Source organism: Sinohyriopsis cumingii, chromosome 11, assembly GCF_028554795.1.
Source record: "Sinohyriopsis cumingii isolate HCF-2022 chromosome 11, ASM2855479v2, whole genome shotgun sequence".
NCBI classification, from domain to species: domain Eukaryota; kingdom Metazoa; phylum Mollusca; class Bivalvia; order Unionida; family Unionidae; genus Sinohyriopsis; species Sinohyriopsis cumingii.
Window position 1 is genome coordinate 105,882,494 of NC_142971.1, and position 13,594 is coordinate 105,896,087.

Genomic DNA, 13,594 nt, shown 5'->3' on the forward strand with positions numbered 1-13,594 from the left:
TCAGTCTGCAATCATAAATACTGTACCTGGAGTCACACAATCAATTTACACAACTAGATTTTAATAGGGACTACGGCGTGACAGTAACACTCATGCGGCTCTGACCTGAATTCACCAACAGCAAACCATGGCTCATGGAAACTCACTAACACTTCACTCCGTGACGTTTGCTCCTAGAAATTTGCTAATTATTTCGGTCTGAGGTCTATTTTCCCAACACCGACTTCCCATAATCAAACAAGTAATAAAAAAAAAAAATCTAAGAAATCCTTATATATAAACAAATGCGCATGCCTCAAACTTATTCGACGAACAACCATTTAGATAACACCAAGGACACATAAATAACCCATCAAAAATTCTAAAAGCTAAATTTTTGACATAAAACTTTGTTTTAAATAAAACATACAACACATATGAGGGGGAAACACACAAACATGAAATACGTTTAATTTTTTGTGGAAATGGGGGATGGGTGCATCTGTCTGGTGCCTCCCCCCCCCAAAAAAAAGTACAGAATCAACGCGAAAAGACGAACTAGCAAGAGGTAATTACAATATTTTAATATATTTAAAGTTGAACTAAGTCATTATTCTGCTTTAATGAACAGTATTACCAATCTCTCTCTCTCTCTCTCTCTCTCTCTCTCTCTCTCTCGGGTTTGGGTCCGAGTGGTTGAGTGGTCTAAAGCGCTCTCCGTTACGGATCACTGCCATCTCACCTCTGTCTGCGCCGGTTCGAGTCTCGGATTCAGCCAATGTGGGTATGTGAGGAAGCTTGCCAGTAGATTTTGGTGGGTGGGTTGTTCTTTTTGGCGTTTTCCCGGGTTCTTCCTCCACCATTAATACTGGCCGCCATGGATAGCCTATCGTGTGCTAAAAAATGGCGTGAAACCCCACAACAACAACAACTCCCCCCTTTGGTTGGTTTGACTTAACATTTACCATCATTCTTCATAGGTCCAGAGACGTTGTTGTATTACATAAGCGAAAATCCTCTATTCTCGTCTTTTCGTGGATTTTTGCATTTATTGATACGATGGTCAACAGAGAGAGAGAGAGAGAGAGAGAGAGATGGTCAACAGAGAGAGAGAGAGAGAGAGAGAGAGAGAGAGAGAGATAGAAGGCGTGGTCTTTGGATGTTTTCATATTTAACTATCTGAGACTTTTCTTCAATCTCTCTCTCTCTCTCTCTCTCTCTCTCTCTCTCTCTCTCTCTCGTATGAGGATGAGAGCGCGTTCTTTTGTGGAAGTGAGTTGTTTCGTTTATACGGATACCGTTGCTGTCTTGGTGAGGACACATTTTGTTTCTTTCAATCCATTGGGGAATTAGCTCACATGGTAGAGCGCTCGCTTAGCATGCGAGAGGTACCGGGATCGATACCCGGATTCTCCACAGTTTTGAAAATTATGTTATAAACTTTGTAATTTTAAACTTGGAACTGTTGCTTCGCCGATATTTTTCGAAGATTATAGTGAACATCTTGTTTCGTTTACACGATACCGTTGCTGTCTTGGTGATGACGCATGGAGCTTGTTGAAAAGAATTGGGGATTACCTCAAATGGTTGAACGCTCCCATAACATGTGATCGGATTCTCCAGGCAAGTATTACTGATTTTTATTTTGCAAATTTTCTTTAACTTTCATTTGTTGTATCACTGATATTTTTCGGGGGCTGGGTTGCCATTACTGCCTTAAACGAAAATACCATGTTGTTCCAAGGAAACAAGTGTACATTTATTTATATTACAGTGATATGTGCACTAGTACATAGATCCCTTCATCTCTCTCTCTCTGTCTGTCTGTCTCTCTCTCTCCCTCTCTCTCTCTCTCGCGCGTGTGTGTGTGTGTGTGTGTGTGTGTGTGTGTGTGTGTGTGTGTGCGCGTGTGTGTGTGCGACTGAGAGCGCATTCTCTTGTGGCAGTTGGTACGTAGCTTTGGGGATTACAGTGAACATCTTGCTTGGTTCACATGGATACCGTTGCTGTATTGGAAATGACACATGAAATTTGCTTAGATGAAAGGGGAATTAGCTCACAGGGTAGAGCGCTAGCTTAGCATACGAGAGGTACTGGGATCTATACTCGGATTCTCTATGCACTTTTAATTTATTATCTTTAAAATTTTCGTTAACTTGTATATGTTGTATTATTGGTAGTTTTAGGGGGTTGGGTTGGCATTACTGCCTTGCACGAAAATAACTTTATTCCAAGGGAAAATGTACAATTATTTATATTACGATGATGTGTACACTGGTACATATAAACATCTCTCTCTCTCTCTCTCTCTCTCTCTCTCTCTCTCTCTCTCTCTCTCGTGTGTGTGAGTGAGAGCACGTTGTTTTGTGCCAGTGGGTACGTAGCTTTCGAGATTACAGCGAACAGTTTGCTTAGTTTACACGGATACCGTTGCTGTCTTAGTGATGACACATTTAATTTGCAGGTTGATGATGTTATGAGGGAAGAAATAATGGAGATACATTGTGACGAGGATGAAAAATAAGTTGAGAATGCAATACAGGATAATGGGGGGGGGGACAGAAAGAAGGGACTATACTTAAAGAAACAGAGTTGATATGACCAGTGAAGAAATATAATCTGACGAAGAAATAATCAATAATCATACTATTAGAGATGGATCGGTGACATATTCAGGTGATGACAGGATGGTGGTTTAAGACGCTGTTGAAAGATCAAACGATGCTAAGATATGTAATGAAAACGGTACTAATATAGATAATTTCAAAGTAGTACAGAGGAGGAGGAGAAGGTTTAATCCAGTACCTAACCTGAAAATGAATAGCATGGGACGAAAAACTATTGAGAAATGATAAAACATTCATCTATATTTATTACTTTGAATAGACTCATCACTATCATGGCGTTAAATATTGTATTTCTGAATGTAAATGGCTTGCGTGATTTGAATAAACTAAAGTCTGTTTAAGAAATATTAAAAGAGAAAAGAGGCCATATTTTAGTATTGCAAGAAACCTTTTGAGATGATGAGTTTGCTGAAAGTATTAGAGAAAAACAGATTTAAAATATTGACATATTTTATAGTAAAAGAAATTCCCAAGTATACTGTACAAGAAGACATAAGGAAATACTACAAGAATATTTTAGATTGCTAAATAAATTTAAATCATTTTCAGAAAAAAGTTGCCAATAAAGAATCATATAACATTACCAAATATGAAGAGCTAAAACATCTGTTAAGTGACAATGAAAATGAAAAATAAATAAATAAATAAATAACACATAAATACTTTAATGACAAACTAATACATAAATAACAAGACTAAAATTAAAGAGCTAAACACTCAAACTTGTCCAAACCAGAACCAACACGCAAAAGCTCATTCAGGAAATTTAACTCCGATAAGAAAAAAACAAAAAAAAACAACCAAAATGGCCAAAACCCTAACACCAAACAGGACCCTTAATGACCACTGTGGAAGTCACGAAAAGACTATGCCAAACAAACCACCACTTACAATTTTGTCAGAACATTAAATATTATAGTCACAAGGCCACCCCTACCATTGAGACGAACTCACCCAAGCTAGCTGCATTTCAATCCGCAAGTAGCACTCCATTCTCAACTCACTCCGATATGAAATAGTAATAATAATAATAATAATAATAATGAGGACTTTGTACAGCGCCTAATCCTTAGAAGCTCTAAGCGCTTTACAACATCAGACAACACCTATAACATAAAATCACAAAATGATATGATACAAAAAACAAACACCATGAAATTAGAAAACATAAAACACATGCTGAAAATATTTAAGGTAGGAGACATTATTAGGTCATTAAGTTTGTTCTTGCAGTCGAAATAAATGAGTTTTAAGAGCACTCTTGAATGGGATCACTGTGTCTTTGTCGAAGTTCCGTGGGCAATTCATTCCGCATTGCTGGGCCCTGGTATGCAAAAGAACGTTGTCCATATGACTTCGTTTTCATATTGGGAATAATGAGTATACGATTGTCAGAAGAGGAGCGTAAGTATATTGCAGGTATGTACACATGGGTGAGGTCGGATAGGTATGTTGGACTGGAGTCCGTCAGTGAAACGTAGAACAGAGAACAAATTCTGTGTCTGATTCTGGATTGAATGGAGAGCCAGTATAGGGTACAGAGCAGCGGAAAGGTGTGCTCTGATCGTGGTACTCTAAGTATGATCCGAGCTGCTGTGTTTTGAACTTTTTGAACTTTCTGGAGTATATATTGAGATGAACCAGACAGAATTGAGTTGCAATAGTCCAGTCTTGAAAGTACTAATGAACACACAAGTGTTTTAGTGGCATCAACTGAAAGATATTTGCGAATTGAGCTGATGCGTCTCAGCTCAAGATATGTAGCCTTGCATATATTCGTGACATGTTGGTGTAATGGTAGAGTATTGTCCAGAGTAACAACTAGGTTTCGTACTGAGTGTGTGAATTTAATGTTGGTGTTGCTGATATTTATTGTTTGAGGTAAAGGATGTGAATGAGAAAGTATTTGTGTTGTGATCAGAATGGCCTCAGTTTTATCATCATTCATCTGCAGCTTGTTACATGTAATCCATGATTTGGTCTAATGACTGAGCAAGGACAAAACAATCCAAGTCAAACCCTCATTAACACCCGAAGAAAAACCACGAATCACAATCAAAATTACCGAAACAAACTTGGATAAGGAAACTGATAACCCCACCCCAGCTTACCAGCATACTATAAAACTGCTAAACGTATATGACCCAGGGGGAGATAATCCAACAACAATCAATCACTATACGAAAATGAACACTGACAAAGAGGAAAATGTTATCATATGCGGAGAGTTTAACACCCATAACGTAATATGGGAAGGAATAACGCAAAATCAAAGGGGAGAGCTACTTGAAAAATGAACAACCGAATCCAATCTAGTTATCCTTAACGATGGCGCAGGAACAAGATTAGACCCCATCAAAGGTGCACTATCAGCAATTGACCTCACTATAATCACTCCTAAATTGTCCATATCTCAGACTGGGAAGTTGATCAAAGCAACACCCTTGGAAGCGATCACTTCCCTATCCTACTCACCCTCAATATAATGACACAAACATACCCAAATAACAACATACCAAGGTGGAGGTGTGACAAAGCCGTTTGGGAAAATTTAAAATCGTCCTCTCCACAATAACTCTAGCAGATCTTTATAATGATAACATCAATCAATACAATCGAAATGTAATGAACGCCCAAACTGAGGCAACTAAAATAAGTATACCCAGAATAGGAGGACAACAACTTAAACCTACTGTCCCATGGTGGAACGAAGAATGTAAAGTAGCTCCAAAAACTATATATATAAAAGGCCCTTAATCGATTTAAATGCACAAGAAACAATGAAGACTATAGGATTTACGAAAATAGGGGAAAAGAAATGAAAACAATAATCCAAAATGCAAAAGAAAAATACTGGCAAGCCTTCTGTTTTAACATAACCTTCAAAACCAATTCAAAACAGATATGGGACAAGATACACATAATAAAAGGGAAAAGCAAGCAACCAACTCTCAAACTGACTGGAAATCTAACCAACAAAGGAAACGCAAACTGCTTGGCATCACACTTTGCAGGCATGAGCAGCAACTCCAACCATACCCAAAAATTCCAAGAGCACCTCCAAAATGTAGAACAAAAGTATTCAAACCTCTTCTCCGACCTAGGATCCAAACAATCTAAATTAAACGAGGACTTCACAATAGTAGAATGGATAGCTGCACTAGCTAAGAGAAATGCAACCTCACCCAAAGAAGACCAACTTGGCTATGAAATATACAAACACATCCCAGAAAAGCATAGCCGAAATCTTACTAGATCTACACAGCTGGCGGAAGGGCCAACTACCCAAAAGCTGGAAAACAGCTATCGTTATTCCAATACCCAAACCTAGCAAACACCAAATGACATCAATGCGTATAGACCCATATCTCTACCTGATAACATATGCTAAATAATGGAAACAATGATTAATGACAGACTAAAATACCATCTAGAAAGCAACAACTACATTGCAGAAACATAAAGCTGCTTTCGCAACAAAAGATCCACCATGGACCAATTGTTAAGACTCGAAGCATAGCATCAAGCTAGCACTGAATGCAAAACGCAAATGCAAAAGACATCTAATCGCAATATTTCTCGATCTAGAAAAAGCATTCGATTTGGTCTGGACAAAAGGTCTTATTGCGAAACTTAATCTATAGGAAATAACTGGTCGCATACATAACTGGATAGCAGCCTTTCTAACAAATCGGAAGATACTGACAAAAGTATAAATATTGAGATATATATAACATAGAAAACTATAAGCCACAGGGTAGCGTGCTTAGCCCCACTTTATACAACATCATCGTAAACGACCTTGACACTATAATTAACAAAAATAAGGTAGTTCTATCCCAATTTGCAGACGATAGTGTGGTTTGGAGAGCAGGCAATCCAAACAGCAAAACAGTCATAGGGCAAATAAAAGAGTCTTAACCAAATTGGTCCGTGGGTAGATAAATGGGGTTTTAAAATATCCAACACTAAAACAGAAAGCCATTATGTTCTCGCCACACAATAAAAATGCCATAGAATACCCTAACCTGCACATACATGGGAAAGTAATAAAATTGGTCAAAAGAGCCAACATCCTAAGAATATTCCTTGACCGAAACCTAACATGGAAAAACCACATTAAAGAGCTCACCGAAAATATAAAGATGATCTAAGCCTTTTAAGAATCCTCAAGGGAACTACATAGTGACCAACCAAGAAACGCTTTAACATTATATAAGGTACTTACAAGAGAAAAAATAGATTACGGATGCCAAGTCAATGCATCAGGTAACCAAACATCACTTAGTAAACTAGATTCCATACAACATAAGGCATTAATAATTTGCATTGGAGAACTAAACTTGACCTCCCTAGAAGACCTCTAAATACTGACAGGAGAACTATCACTGCAACTAAGAAGAAACGAAAGCATATTAAGATATTCCACACGAGTTTGGGTCCACAACACATTTAGAAACAAATAAACTACAATAACCCTTAATCTAAATGAATTTTGTTTTTCTAGTATTTTTTTAATAAATAATATTTGTTCTAGGGCAACACAATCGTACAGCATGAAATTAAGGACACTACCATCTTTTCTACCACAAGGTGACCGCAGATTATATGTAGTACAACAAACGCAACTGCACTAATGCACATCCCCTCCTCGAGGAACTAAAAACAATTAGAACACCAAGTTGAGACCTAAAACAAAAACTAGAATATATAAGGTGGTCTAAAAAGCCCAAGAACATCAGGCCCCGCTGCAAAAAGCGGCAAAGTCTATCAAGATAGGAAAACTTACTAAAACCCCCAAATTAATTCCTTTAAGATGTTCCTAACCATAAGGACCATCAGGCCTGGCTGCACAATGCGGCAACCAAATACCTAGCGAAACTAGTTGGGACCCTAAACCTAAGAATATATGAGGTGTTTCAAACCCCAAGGACCATCAGGAACAACTGCACAAAGCTGCGCACAATTAAGCCTAGGAAAGTTTAAATAACCATGCACAAATAGGCGAACCCAAACCAAGAACCACCCCACCCAAATCAGACTCAATAGGTAAAGTTTAAATAACCCTATAGACTATCACTAAGCTGTCACTGGTGTGGTACTATCGTTTAACAAAAACGGCACAGAATACATCTCCAAAAAATCCGTCAAAACATCAATTCAATAACATTTTGGCAAGGGAGCGACAAATGTATACCATGCATAAAGCAAGCTGCCTTCCTGTTGAGCAGGCTCTCCCTGACCGAACCTTCCTCCTCGCCACTGCCGGACATTAAATTAATAAAAGTGTATAGCACATATTAAATACATGAATGGAGAGGCACTTTTTCTCTCTTCATGAAAATTAATTAACCCTAAACATGGCAATAAAAACCTAAGTCTCCCAATGTGACATCATAGTGGCGACCAATCGCTACTGGCGTCACATAGTTGACACCTAGCGAAGCTAATGCAGACTGAATTGCTACCTTTAACTTGAGTGCTGGGTCTATCCTCACTCGGGTATAGCCTTATATTCAGGTCTCTAGTGTCTAGGAAGCCAGTCATATTGACCCCAGACCTAACAGCTCAATTATATAATGTCTTTTATGCACAGTAATGCCTGGGGGATAAGGCTCTAATTCCTTCGTCTGGGATCAATTCAATAGACCTCTTATGGACAGTAATCAGCTGTACATGCCCGTATGGGCGAAAACGTCTATAATTTAAATGATGATGACGATATAAATACTAAATACTTTCTAAATCTTGAAAGATCTCGACACAAGAAAAATATGATCAAAGAATTGATGGTATATGTCTGGGGCATGATGCCACAGTGCTAGACATAACTATAAACTGTCACACTGCAGACAACGTAGCCATATGACTGAAAAATTGGTAAAGCTACGTTGAAAATCCAAATCGCACACACACACACACCACATACATTGAAATCTTGGATGAGATACATCACTGTTATTGTCATTTGTATTAATGATAATTGTACAGATTCACTTATAAAGTTTGTAAACTGTTCTGTACCTGACAAGGATAAAGATGCCATAAGAACAGTTGATGAAATACATACAGCTATACAAGGGATGGCTAAAATTAAAGCCCCGGGCCGGACGGATTGACAGTAGAGTGGTATTGTAAATTTTATGATTGTATATGTGATATTCTGTTGCAAATTTGTCAGAGTGTCAAGAATGACAATATTATGTCGAGATGAATCTATTTTGGGGTTATATCGCTCATTTATAAAAACAAGGGAGATAACAGAAGGTTGAAAAATTAGTGCCCTATAAGTTTACTTAATGTAGATTATACTATTTTGGCAAGGATTTTGTCTACATGTTTGACACTGTTTTTACCCAAAATTAGAACTCTAATAGAGACATGTTGTATAGTTGGGTGGGAGATGTTGCTGATACTATAGTCACTGTAGTAGATATTATAGATATATGAGAGAGATGATTTTGAGGGAAATATCTTAAAAATTGATCAAGAAAAGGTTTTTCATAGAGTTAGCCACTCATATCTGATGTCTATATTACGAAAGTTTGGGTTTTATGATCTGACTCATTATAGTCGTCATCACTGGAGTCAGAATCATTAAAGTCAGGATCATTATATTCGTCAGCATTGGAGTCAGAATCATTATAGTCGTCATCATTGGAGTCAGAATCATTAAAGTCAGGACCATTATAGTCCTCATCATTCGAGTCAGGATCATTATAGTCGTCATCATTGGAGTCAGAATCATTATATTCGGCATCATTGGAGTCAGAATTATTATATTCGGCATCATTGGAGTCAGAATCATTAAAGTCAGGACCATTATAGTCCTCATCATTCGAGTCAGGATCATTATAGTCCTCATCATTGGAGTCAGAATCATTATATTCGGCATCATTGGAGTCAGAATTATTATAATCCAAATCTCTCGCTCTCAAACATACACATGCACATACTTCAGGAGGTATAGTAGCACTTTAAATTAGTACAGAATCAGGTATACCGGCACATTATTACATTATTTGTCATTTTAAAGTTATTAAATTTTGTGAAAATAGATTAACCTAGATTCGTTCATTGTGTCTTTGTTTTCTACAATACTCCGTATATAACTGTTTGTATACAACGTGAGTGCAGGAAACCCACATGAGTACCTCTTTAGCTAAGGCAGTACAATATTAAATATAGGTCGCAATGACCTCTGGTTTTAAGGTGTGGTACTAATAAATATGCATATAATTTCTAGTTTCGTGATTCTAGCATGAAAAGAAATTGTAAAAAAAAATATAATGCACACTTTAACCAAGGTCACTGCAACACGATATCTGCGTTATTGTGATCTATATATTTAGTCTAGGTGCGACACTTGTCAACATGCATCTCCTGATGAACCTTCAAGATTCCATGTATAACAATATGTGTACCTGTTTCCAGAAAGCAGGACCGACCTCAAAATGTTCTTAATGAATACAGATAAAATACATATGTATAACAGTACTCATTTAAGCCGTCCTGGGGGAAGGGGATAAATGCCTTGGAAAAAAGAATAGTTGAGATGCAATTATGCATATTGTGGAAGGGGGTAGAATTAATACGCATGTATACGTTGATGCCAAAGGTGACGTGTAGTTATCTTTCCTAGTCAAAGTTCCGACAAGATAACCCTATCGGTTGATAGTTTATCATATCGGAACATTGGTGACCGAACGTTAAGTGTAATATAACGACTATGCCCTACTTCACTGAGGCAAGCTAAATTGTAAATGATATTATGGCATCCTTTTTGAGTCTAATTGACGAATTGCTCACACAAGGAATATCTCATGTTACCTGTAAGTAACAGTATTCTGAAAATAATCAAGTCAGCATATAGCTCCATAATAATGGCGATAAATGTTTGTAGGATGCTGAAAGAAAAGTGACTCTACATTTCTGAAAATGCTTTATTCCGATTGATGGAATACACTTCTGAACAATGCAAGTACGCCTTTCGCATGTGAAGGAAACAAAAAACCTAAACAATTATTATCAACAAAATATCAAAAACAAAGCAAACAAATTAAAAAGCCGAAACACAACCAAATAACAAAAGAAAACTAGATTACAAATACTTGGGCAACGCAAAATATAGTGATGGTCACGATAAATATTGGAATATTGGAGGAAATACAGGTACTTTTCTTGCCATATAAAATATGTTAAATGATTGAATGTCTGCCATTGACCTGCATAATTCTAAACTAGATATGTTATTTACATTGTTATGCAAACATAGGAAAAAGTAAGAGAGGAAAAAAATTAGCGTAGCTGAACAAGGATGACCATGATAAAACTCTTGGAAGAGCAGCTTCCCTTTGAGGATTCTCATGATGAGGATTCTCATATAAGACTACTATATTTATTGTAAACTGAGGCGTACTCCTGGGGAAGTTTGTCATACAATTGAGGGTTTTATAGAAGTATGAATATTTCTGAACCTTTTGTAAGAAATGTCAATAGTGGTATCACGTTTGTTTTATATTAATCAGAGGTGGGCAAACTTTCCAGTGCAAGTGCCGCATACACAAATTTACACCTTGTCGCGGGCCGCATAGTTCATTAAGTAAAATAATTAATATTTGAAATAGCAAAAACAAAATGCTTTTCTTAATAACATCATAATTAATTTTCAGTTGGAAACTTAAACTTAAACTTAAAAGGAAGCACATTTATTTGATAAACAAAGTAACATAAACACAGAGAGTGCGAATGATGACTTGTTCCTAGGCTGCATGAAAACCCTTGGCGGGTCGCATGCGGCCCGCGGGACGTAGTTTGCCCACCACTGATATACACTTCTATATTTAAAAACAAACATAATAACGTTATTTGAGGTATTGTAAATAGCATCAAATTAAACAATATTTACTTTAACATTTCACTGAACATTTTACATGCAGTTAATAGTAAGGAAATGACTCCAAAATGAATCAACATCCATTTTTTCAATGACCAATTAAGACCAAGGGGTGACATTACCCTGGCTTTCCTGATGACGAATCCAGTTGACAATTCAAGCCTTCAGAGTAAATTTACCAATCAGTAAACAACATTTAGGAAACCCTCCAAAGCCAGAGTTCCACCAACCAAAATTATTTAGGTCACAGGGCACATAGCTATATCACGAATCAAGGGTCACAACTGATCAAAAAGGACCTGAAGTCGTATTCGTTTATCATGATGAACACCGTCGTTCTAAATGTACCCGCCGCAAGTCTTTTTTAACAAATTTAACTTCGTTCACTACTGACAGAGCATAACTGTACCCACGCGGATACTTCCAAAGAAAACAATAAATATTAGTTTAAGTGAGATTGAAAGAAGAGAAACGAAGATTACATTCTCACGAGATGAAAGGCTAACCCAACATTAGGCCAGAGAACCAGACTAACTGCTACAAAAAAGACAGAAGCGATAGAAATACTTACAAATCCAAATAACAGTCAGGGAAAACACTTCGAAGCCAGAGAGACACCTAGAAATCTTACCGACGAGACAACTAGTAAAGGAAAGCAGGTCCAGCTACCACAAATCGAGAACAAATCAACACTTCAGTGTATGGAGGAACAGATAAAAGCTAAAACAAAGTAAAGCACAAGGAAGTACTATGATTCAATAGAAAAAAAAACAACCAACTAGATACTGAAGCAGCGACACACAAACAAAAAACTGAGGCCAGCCCTTGTATAGCCAATTGGCTTCTGAAAGGAGACCAGGTTGCAACCGAAACAGAGGAAAGAGAGAGAGAGAGAGAGAGGCACACACGAACACACCAACTGTAAAACAAAACAGATTTAAAGCAAAGAAAGCAGCCTTGTATGATTTGAAGCAGCTACACCAATGTAATATTTGAAACAATAACATATAAAGTAAAATTACAAAGTATGTCTACAAAAATGACTCCTGGTAAGAGTCAAAACTAATCAGAACCATGAAAGGAGGAATGGTGAAGGAAAGATGACCAACACGTAAAATACCTGGAGGGAGGTGAGTAGGGAACCATACAACCATCAGAGTAACCTCGAGCAAAACATTGTCAGTTTAAATAACTAAACCTTCAAGGATCGAAAACAGATTTTATGAGGGGACACCTCTCAAGTGCTAACCAAGCCACATATTCATGGGATGGAACCTAAGGTGTCCACAAAGACAGGGCGCGCTCCCATAAAAATCAAATAGCATGTATGATTACACAGTACCCAGATTTCATTCACAAAATGAATAGAATATAAAATATTCAATTAAACGCTTGATCATCAGCTTAAAATTTGAATTGTGTTAATTTTAAAATATAAAATGAACGATTAATGTGTTTGTTTTTGCCTACGATTGGCTTGTAATATGCATGTATTTTGTATAGAGATATCAAGTATGCGCAACTGCCAGTGGTTGCTGGCCATCACTATAAAAGGCCCAGCAAAATATTTCTTCACATATGCTTGCAATCATTGTTGAAAATCATAACCCTTCACTCTGCATCTGATTGGCATGCTTCAGTGATTTTGTGCGTGGTAAGCGTTCTTGATAGTCTCCAACATCAGGATTCACTATTAATCAATCCACTTGCTTCTCAGCTACTAAATTTATGTTCATCCGGGAAAAATAGAAGTTGACAGATATAAGGTGGGAATTGTAGAACTGATCTAAAAATCCGGGTCCCAGCTTATTACGTCATCAATGCGTGGATAATCTGCCTCTTCTGTGAAGCTTTCACAATAAAAATTTCTAGTATCAACTGAGGATTCGACCTGAATAAGGAAACACATATGACTTTGGTTAATATCTAGTTAGAAAACAATCAAGGAAGGAACAAACAAACAAAAATAATAAAAAACCAAATATTGAGATTGATAGACACAAAATATAAAGCAATGGCAAAGGCCAAAATACGATTTACTCAATTTGCGATGATATTACTTTTCGTGATCTCCACAAACCTGTCCATACAT

General features: G+C 37.2%; 1 non-coding gene across 1 annotated transcript; it reads left to right on the top strand.

Moving 5' to 3' along the window:
• Positions 1-1,322: 1,322 nt before the first annotated feature.
• Trnaa-agc (transfer RNA alanine (anticodon AGC)) lies at positions 1,323-1,395 on the top strand. The gene has a single exon. It is a non-coding gene; the product is annotated as a tRNA-Ala (tRNA).
• The last annotated feature ends 12,199 nt before the right edge of the window (positions 1,396-13,594 follow it).